This window comes from Colobus angolensis, unplaced genomic scaffold, assembly GCF_000951035.1.
Source record: "Colobus angolensis palliatus isolate OR3802 unplaced genomic scaffold, Cang.pa_1.0 Scaffold31, whole genome shotgun sequence".
In the NCBI taxonomy this organism is placed as follows: domain Eukaryota; kingdom Metazoa; phylum Chordata; class Mammalia; order Primates; family Cercopithecidae; genus Colobus; species Colobus angolensis.
This window is the reverse complement of record NW_012116377.1, coordinates 2,102,860-2,112,441: the sequence shown is the minus strand read 5'-3', so window position 1 is coordinate 2,112,441 and position 9,582 is coordinate 2,102,860.

The following is a 9,582-nucleotide window of genomic DNA, read 5'->3' as shown; positions in this document are numbered from 1 at the left end:
GCCATTGCTTTTGGCATTTTCATCATGAAATCTTTGTCTGTGCCTAAGTCCTGAATGGTATTGCCTAGATTTTCTTCTAGGGTTTTTATACTTTTGGGTTTTATACACAAGTCTTTAATCCATCTTGAGTTAATTTCTGCATATGGTGTAAGGAAGGGTTCCAGTTTCAACTTTCTGCATTTGGAAAGCCAGTTCTCCCAGCATCACTTATTAAGTAGAAAATATTTTCCCATTGCTTTTGTCAGGTTTGTTGAGGATCAAATCACTGTAAGTGTGTGGTCTTGTTTCTGAGTTCTCTATTCTGTTCCATTGGTCTATGTGTCTGCTCTTGTACATGTGTGGTCTTGTTTCTGAGTTCTCTGTTCTGTTCCATTGGTCTATGTGTCTGCTCTTGTACCAGTACCATGCTGTTTTGGTTACTGTAGCCTTGTAGTATAATTTGAAGTCAGGTAGCGTGATCCCTCCAGCTTTGTTCTTTTTGCTTAGGATTATTTGGCTATTCAGGCTCTCTTTTAGTTTCATACAAATTTTAGAATAGTGTTTTGTAATTCTGTGAAGAGTGTCAATGGTAGTTTAATGGGAGTAGCATTGATTCCACACATTACTTTGGGCAGTATGGCCATTTTCACTGTATTGATTCTTCCTATCCATGACCATGGAATGTTCTGCCATTTGTTTGTGTCCTCTCTGATTTCCTTGAACAGTCATTTGTAGTTCTCCTTGAAGAGGTCCTTCACTTCCCTTGTTAGCTGTATTCCTAGATATTTTTTTCTTTTTGTAGCAATTGTGAATGGGAGTTCATCCATAATTTGGCTCTCTGCTTGTTTGTTGTTGGTGTATAGAAATGCTAGTAATTTTTACACATTGATTTTATATCCTGAGACTTTGCTGAAGTTGCTTATCAGCTTAGAAGTTTTTGGGCCGAGACAATGGAGTTTTCTAGATATAGAATCATGTCATCTGTAAACAAAAACAATTTGACTTCCTCTCTTCCTACTTGAATACTCTTTATTTCTTTATCTTATGTCATAGCTGTGGCCAGGACTTCCAATACTATGGGAGTAGTGAAAGGGGCCATCCTTGTCTTATGCTGGTTTTCAAGGGGAATGCTTCCAGCTTTTGCTCATTCAGTATACTACTGGCTGTAGGTATGTCATATATGGCTCTTATTATTTTGATGTATATTCCTTTAATACCTAGTTTATTGAGAGATTTTTTGTTTTGTTTTGTTTGTTTTCTTGAGACAGAGTCTCACTGTGTCACCCAGGCTGAAGTGCAGTGGTGCAATCTCGGCTCACTGCAACATCCACCTCCCAGGATCATGCCATTCTCCTGCCTCAGCCTCCTGAGTAGCTGGGACTACAGGTGCCCACCACCATGCCCAGCTAATTTTTTTGTATTTTTAGTAGAGACAGGGTTTCACCATGTTAGCCAGGATGGTCTCGAACTCCTGACCTCATGATCCTCCCACCTCAGCCTCCCAAAGTGCTGGGATTACAGGTGTGAGCCACTGCGCCTGGCCTATTGAGAGTTTTTAACATGAAGTGAAGTTGAATTTTATCCAAGGCCTTTTCTGCATCTATTGAGATAATCATGTGGTTTTAATCTTTAATTCTGTTTATATGATGAATCACATTTATAGATTTGCATATGTCGAATCAACCTTGCATCCTGGGAATGAAGCCTATTTGATTGTGGTGGATAAGCTTTTTGATGTGCTACTGGATTAGATTTGCCAGTATTTTATTGAGGACTTTTGCATCCATGTTCATCACAGATACTGGCCTGAAGTCTTCTTTTTTTTGTTCTATCTCTGCCAGGTTTTGGTCTCAGGATGATGATAGAGGTGTTCATTATATTCTCTGATAGTTATTTGTATTTATGTTGGGTCAGTGATAATATCTCCTTTGTCATTTCTAATTGTATTTATTTTTATCTTCTTTTTTTCTTCTTTATTATTCTAGCTAGTGGTTTATGTGCTTTATTATTAAAAAAAAAAACTATGGATTTGTTGATTTTTTTGAATTGGCTTTTGTGTTTCAGCACCCTTCAGCTCAGCTCTGATTTTGGTTATTTCTTGTCTTCTGCTAGCTTTGAGGTTGGTTTTCTTTGCTTCTCTCATTCTTTTAGTTGTGATGTTAGGTTATTAAATTGTGATCTGCTTAACTTTTTAATATGGGCATTTAGTGCTATAAAATTCCCACTTAACACTGCCTTAGCTCTGTCCCAGAGATTCTGGTAAAGGCCCCAATTAAATGGCATTTTATCTTTGTTCTCATTTGTTCTAAAGAATTTCTTGATTTCTGCCTTAATTTCATTATCTGCTCAAAAGTCAATCAGGTGAAGCTTATTTGATTTCCATGTAGTTGTGTGGTTTTGAGCAAATTTTCTAGTCTAAATGTGTAATTTGATTGTACAGTGGTTCAAGAGTGGATGTTTTCAGTTATTTTGCCTTTGCTGAGGAGTGTTTTATTTCTGATTATGTGATCAATTTTAGATTATGTGTCATGCAGCAATAAGAAGAATGTATATTTTGTTGTTTGGGGGTGGAGAGTTCTGTAGATGTCTATCAGATCCATCTGATTCAGTGCTGAGTTCAGGTCCTGAATATCTTTTGTTAACTTTCTGCCTTGGTGATCTGCCTAATACTGCCACTGGGGTGTTGAAGTCTCCTGCTGTTATTGCATAGGAGTCTATATCTCTTTGAAGGTCTCTAAGAACTTGTTTTATAAATCTGGATATTCTTGTGTTGGGTGCATACATACTTAGGGTAAGTCTTGAATTGAACCCTTTACAATTATGTAATGCCCTTGTATTTTTTTAATCTTTGTTGGCTTAAACTCTTTTTTCTGATATTAGGATTGCAAACCCTGCTTCTCTCTGTTTTCCTTTTGCTTCACAGATTTTTCTCCATCCCTTTATTTTGAACCTATGGGTGTCATTGCCTTTGAGATGGGTCTTGGTTGTTTTTCCAGGTTGCCACTCTTTGCCATTTAATTGGGGCATTTAGCCAATTTACATACAAGGTTAGTATTTGTATGTGTGAATTTGATCCTGTCATAATGATATTAGCTGGCTACTATGCAGACTTGTTTATGTGGTTGCTTTACAGTCACTGGTCTCTGTACTTCAGTGTGTTTTTCTAGTGGCTGGTAATGGTTCTTCCTTTCCATATTTAGTGCTTCCTTCAGGACCTCTTGCAAGGCAAGCCTGGTGGTGACAAATTCCCTTAGCATTTGCTTCTCTGAAAAGGATCTGGTGTCTCCATCGCTTATGAAGCTTAGTTTGGCCAGATATGAAATTCTGGGTTGGAGATTCTTTTCTTTAGGAATGTGGAATGTGGAACATTGGCTCCCAATATTTTCTCGCCTGTAAGGTCTCTGCTGAGAGGTCCACTGTTAGTATGATGGGCTTCCATTTGTAGGAGACCTGGTCTTTACATCTGGCTGCTCTTAACATTTTTTCTTTCATTTCGACCTTGGAGAATCTGATTATGTGCTTTGGGGTTGATCTTCTCACTGAGTATCTTACTGGGATTCTCTGCATTTCCTGAATTTGAATGTTAGCCTGTCTTGCTAGGTTGGGGAAGTTCTCCTGGATTGCATCCTGAAGTATGTTTTCCATCTTGGTTCCATTCTCCCCATCTCTTTCAGGTAACTCAATCAGTTACAGGTTCAGTCTCTTTACGTAAATCCCATATTTCTTGGAGGTACCTCAATCAGTCATAGGTTTAGTCTCTTTATATAAATCCCATATTTCTTGGAGGTTTTGCTCATTCCTTTTCATTCTTTTTTCTCTATTCTTACACGTTTTATTTCAGATAGTCTTCAAGCTCTGAGATTCTTTCCTCCACTTGGTCTATTCTGTATTGATACTTATAATCACATTGTGAATTTCTCGTGTTGCATTTTTCAGCTCCATCAGGTCAGTTATGTTTCTCTCCTTTAGAAACATAACTGGCTATTCTGGTTATCATCTCTTACATTCTTATCATGATTCCTAGCTTCTTTGCATTGGGTTATAACACGCTCTTTTAGTTCTGTGAAGTTCATTATTACCCACCTTTTAAAGTCTACTCTGTCAATTCAGCCATCTCAGCCTCAGCCCAGTTCTGTGCCCTTGCTGGATAGGTGTTGTGGTCATTTGGAGTAGAACATGCATTCTGACTTTTTGAGTTTTCAGTGTTTTTGTGTTGATTTTTTTCTCATCTTTCTGGGGTTATCTACCTTCAATCTTTGAGGTTGCTGTTTTTTTTTTTTTTTTTTTTTTTTTTGAGACAGAGTCTTGCCCTGTCGCCCAGGCTGGAGTGCAGTGGCATGATCTTGGCTCACTGCAGCTCTGCCTCCTGGGTTCATGCCATTCTCCTGCCTCAGACTCCCAAGTAGCTGGGACTATAGGCGCCCGCCATCATGCCCAGCTAATTTTTTTTTTTATTTTTTATTTTTATTTTATTTTATTTTATTTTTTTTTAGTAGAGACGGGGCTTCACCATGTTAGCCAGGATGGTCTATGATCTCCTGACCTCGTGATCTGTCCGCCTTGGCCTCTCAAAGTGCTGGGATTACAGGTGTGAGCCACCACGCCCAGCCAAGGTTGCTTTTATGAGATCTTTGTGGATGTTGTTATTTTCTGTTTGTTTTAACAGTTAGGCCACTCTTCAGTAAGGCTGTTTTGGTTTGCTGGGGGTCCACTCCAGACTCTTGTTGCCTCAGTTTTTCCCATACCTGGAGGTATCACCAGTGATTCGTGCAAAACAGCCAAGAGGGAAGCCTGCTCCTTCCTCTGGAAGCTCCAACTCAGGGGCCACTGACCTGTTGCCAGCCTGAATGTGGCTACAGGAGGTGGCTGAAGACCCCTGCTAGGAGGTCTCACCGAGTGAGGAAGAAGAGGATCAGGGACCTACCTAAAGAAGCAGTCTGAATGCCCTTTGGTAGAGCAGGTAAGCTGAGTTGGGGAGAACCATTTCTCATCTGGACCATTTGTATTCTCCAAAGTCAGCAGGCTGGAACAGCTGAGTCTACCAAACTGCAGAGATGGTACCCACCCCTCTCCCTGGAGCTTTGTCCCAGGGAAAGATCAGAGCTCTGTCTGTAGAACGCTTGCTGGAGTGGCTGAAGCCCTTGCAGGGAGATCTCACCCAGCAAGAAGAAATGGATCAGGGTTGTTCTTAAAAAAGCAGCCTGGCCACGATCTGGCAAGGCAGCTGTGCTGTCCTGTGGGGAACCCCTCCTTGTTCAGACCACCTGTATTTTTCAAAGCTGGCAGGCTGAAATGACTGAGTCTACCAAACCACAGAGATGGCAGCCATACCTACCACTGGGAACTTGGTCCCAACTCAGGCAGCCTCCAGCCTACTGCTGCTGGCTGGCTGGAATTCCAAGCCACTGGGTCTCAACCTGTGAGATGTCATGGAAGTGGGGCCTGCAGAATGATGCCACTTGGCTCCCCGGACTCAGTCCCCTTCCTAGGGACATGCACAGACGAATCTCCTGCCTTGCCACAGATCCTGGGGTTGGAGTATGCAAAACTCCTGGGTCTCTGTGTGTGACTAAGTGGCCACTCTGTCACAACTCCACACAGGCTCATGTATTGAGCCCAAGGCCCTGGGGCTGTGGGCTCGTGAGGGGATCTCTTGATCCACAGGTTGCAAAGATCCATGCGATGAGCGTGGTTTCTGAAGAAGGGTTACACATTCACTCACCACTTCCCTTGGCTGGAGGTGGGGGTTCCCATGGCTCTCTGCTGCTCCCAAGTGGGTCATCACCCCACCCTGCTTCTTTTTGTTCTTTGTGAGTCAAGCTATTGCTTAGTCAGTTCCAGTGTGAGAACCCAAATATTTCAGTTGAAGGTGCTGAATTCACTTGCTCTTTTCATTCCTCTATGTGAGTGCCACAGACTGCAGCTACTTCCAATCAGCCATCCTGGCCCTTCAACAACCAAATGTTATCAATTCTTAGTATACCATCCATACAGGTGCTGAAATACCAAAAAGAATTTTTGAAAAGAAAGCAAAATATTACAGAAATAAGTGCAATTACTATTTCAGCACAAGATTTTTGATAGAGAGGGAAAGATTAGATTTTGCTAATTTGGGCTAAAATCCAACACATTTTCCCCTCTACCTAATGAAATATTACTGAATTATCATATGGTTTAGAGACTCCATATGTAGGGTTCACTTATACCCCCACATTTCAACACCTCTGAATCATGATGCATCTTATAATCAATGAAATACCATAGTCTGGGAGGTTTTTTAAGTCTTAGTGGTACACAAAATAATGGCATATCTCACAATTCATTATGAGTTTGATTTGATAAAATATGGTACAAGACCCTCATAAATAGGTTTCCCTTCTAACTTGTTGGTTTAAAAAATAAAAGTAAGCTACTATGACAGTAGGGACTCTGAATCATACCCTATCATATTCCTATTCCTTTCCAGTGTATTTGAATTTTTATTCTGCTACCTGAATTAATTTAAATTATGCAAAAAATTATAAACACTATACTGAAGAATCCTAAAGCTTACAAGTTTTTCTTTTTAGTTTGGTATCTGATAATATCAATTTATTAGAATACATTTACATGCATTCCAAATTTTCCAAATTAATAGAATAATTTGGTATGTACTCAGGACGAATTTAGTGATCTACAAAGTTTTTTTTCCAGATGATTTTCCCAAACTGGCTTTTCACCTGTATGAGTTCTCACATGTTGTTTATCCTCGTGCATGAGTTTTTACATGTTAAGTAATTCATGACTCTTATACATTCTGATGAATGTAATAAATTGATAATGTTTTCTCCAGTGTAAATTATTTTATCTCTAAATGAGGTCTTTACAGCTAAAGGCTCTGTGACATAATCATGAGGTTTCTCTTCAATGTGTATTCTCTGTGGTTAATGAGGTATCTAAAGAATGTAATACATTGACTATATTAATGAGATTTAGGAGTATCAGGAGTTTTTACATAAGTAAAAGAGAAGTTATTTTGAAAAGTTTTTCCACATTAATTACAGTTTGTACTGTATTCTCTCCAGTATGAATTCTCCAATACTAATGAAGGATGATTTATAGTTGAAGAACTGCCCACATTGCTAGCATTCAAAGGACTTCTTACTATTGTTGTACAGAAACTGAGCTCCAGGTACAAGGTTTCTCACATTTACTACATTCATGGGGTTTGTAGTCGGTTGAATAGTGTCCACCTCCCCCTCAAAATTCACATCCACCCAGAATCTTGGAATGTAACCTTATTTGGAAATAGGGTCTTTGCAGATGTAATTATTGAAGATAAGGTCATACTGAAATTAGGAAATGCCCTAAATATGATGACTGGTTTCCTTACAAGAAGAGTAGGAGACAGAGACACACACAGAGAAGAAAGCCATGTGAGGATGGAGACTGGTGTGATATAGCTACACATCAAGCAATGCCAAAAATTACTGGAAACCAGCAGAATCTAGAAGGGCATAGAATAGTTTCTTCTTGAGAGCCTCCAGAAGGAACACATTTCCCAAATCTCTTTATTTCTGACTTCTGGCCTCCTAAGCTGTGAGAGAATAAAATTCTGTTGTTTTAAGCCACCCAATTTGTGGTAATCTGTTTTGGCAGCTAGAGGAATCTAATTTCCCCTCCTGTATAATTCTTCTGATATACAATAAAGTATGATCCACTGAAGGAAGCTTTGCCATATTTGTTATATTGATCAGGATTATCATCTCTACAAATTTTGGGTGGCTAAAGAATTTTAACTCCTGGTACTGTGGCTTTTCACTTTAACCAAAATCATAGAAATTCTCTCCAGTATGACTTCTCTATGCACAATGAGGTGGAATTTTCTAGTGAAGGCCTTCCTACATTTATTACACTTACAGGAACCTCTACACTATGAACCTCTTGATGTCTTATGAAGTTTGTTATAACTGAAAGTTGTACCACATTATTATGTTTTTAAAAGTTTTACACATGCATAGGTTGAGCTAATAATTTCCCACATTTATTATGTTTATAAGATTTCTTGCTAGCACAATTTCTCTCAACTGTATCAAAATTACATTTTAAATGCCCTCAAATAACTATGAGATGCCTTCCTTAGAGGAATTAGCTTTGAGCTCAGATAAAAACTGGCTTCCAATTTTACTATATTCATTTCTTTTCTCCACAGTCAATGCTTTATTCGAGATGAAAGTACCTGGCTTCAAGTCTCCCTCCCCTCCTTTTGAAATAAATTGTACAGAGAGCTTTTCCTTGTGAATATTCTTTCAATCAACTTACGAATAACCTTGTTCAGAATTGTCCTATTGTATGTTTCATGTCTCACCTTCTAGAACTATTGAGAGCTCAATTGCAAATGTCCTCTTCCCTAGCTGAAAAAGTACTCCTTGTAAGGCAAGTGGTGCAGAAATAAACAATTCAGGGAAGATAACATTTGAGTAATTTCAAATATGATCTTGCATTATGCAGAAAGCCAATAAAATAAATAGAAGGAAAATGAAAAGATGAAACAGAAAGTATACAGAACAGAGAGTAAGCACAAAGAGGACTGGACAGGAAATGGAGTTACTAGAAATAACAGCTAGAGTGATGTCAGAAGGGAATGGCAGAATAAGGACCTCCAAAACTCCCCTACTCCATAAAAGCAATGGGAACACAGTCAACAATTACCGAAATCAAGTCTTTCAAAACTCTAGAAATTAACCAAAATCTTATCACAATCCAGAGAGCATTTATTCAAGAAAATGGCTGAATATTGGTAAGGACAGCATTTCTTTTGGCATATAAATTGCTCTATTCTTACTCGCTTTACTCCACCTGCACAGTACCTTTGAAAATCAAAAATCAGTAATCACAGTTAAAATCTGCAACCTAGCAGCTACTGGAAAGGAAGAACAGGTTGAAACACATATAGCACCCCAATCCTAGAGAACTGTCATTATTTAATCCATCTGGAGCTTCCTAAGAAGGCTCCACTCAAAGGTCTTCTCTTTACTTTACCTCACTCAGATTTCCTGCAGTGTGAAAGGCCTTTTTTCTCCAGAGGCATTCATCAAAAATCATCAATGGCAATTGTTTAATACTGCAGCTGCCTGAGGTAGTGGTAAGAGTGGATCAAATAACAAGCTAACCAAAAACCTTTTAAAAAGTAAAATCCCAGGAACAAAGTGTCCACGGGGGGCTTTAAACATGCATAGGAATAGCATGCATACTCAGGACTATAAATATGCTAGGAAAGACGTAACAGGGCCCTTAGCTCTCACCTGAGGTTGTCCACGAAGCTCTGCATGAGCCAGAAGTAAAATCTAAGACAGGGCCATGAACTGCCTCTCCAAGTGTTGACAGCATGCCTAGACACACACATACACACACACACACACACACACACACACACACAGTGCCCCTCAGCGGTCCAAGAGTCTTAGTTCTATACTTTAAAAAAAAATAGGAGGCGGAGCAAGATGGAGGAATAGGAACAACTCCAGTCTCCAGCTCCCAGCGCGAGCGACACAGAAGACAAGTGATTTCTGCATTTTCAACTGAGGAACACAGCTCATCACCAGCAATGGATCAAAGCTGGAT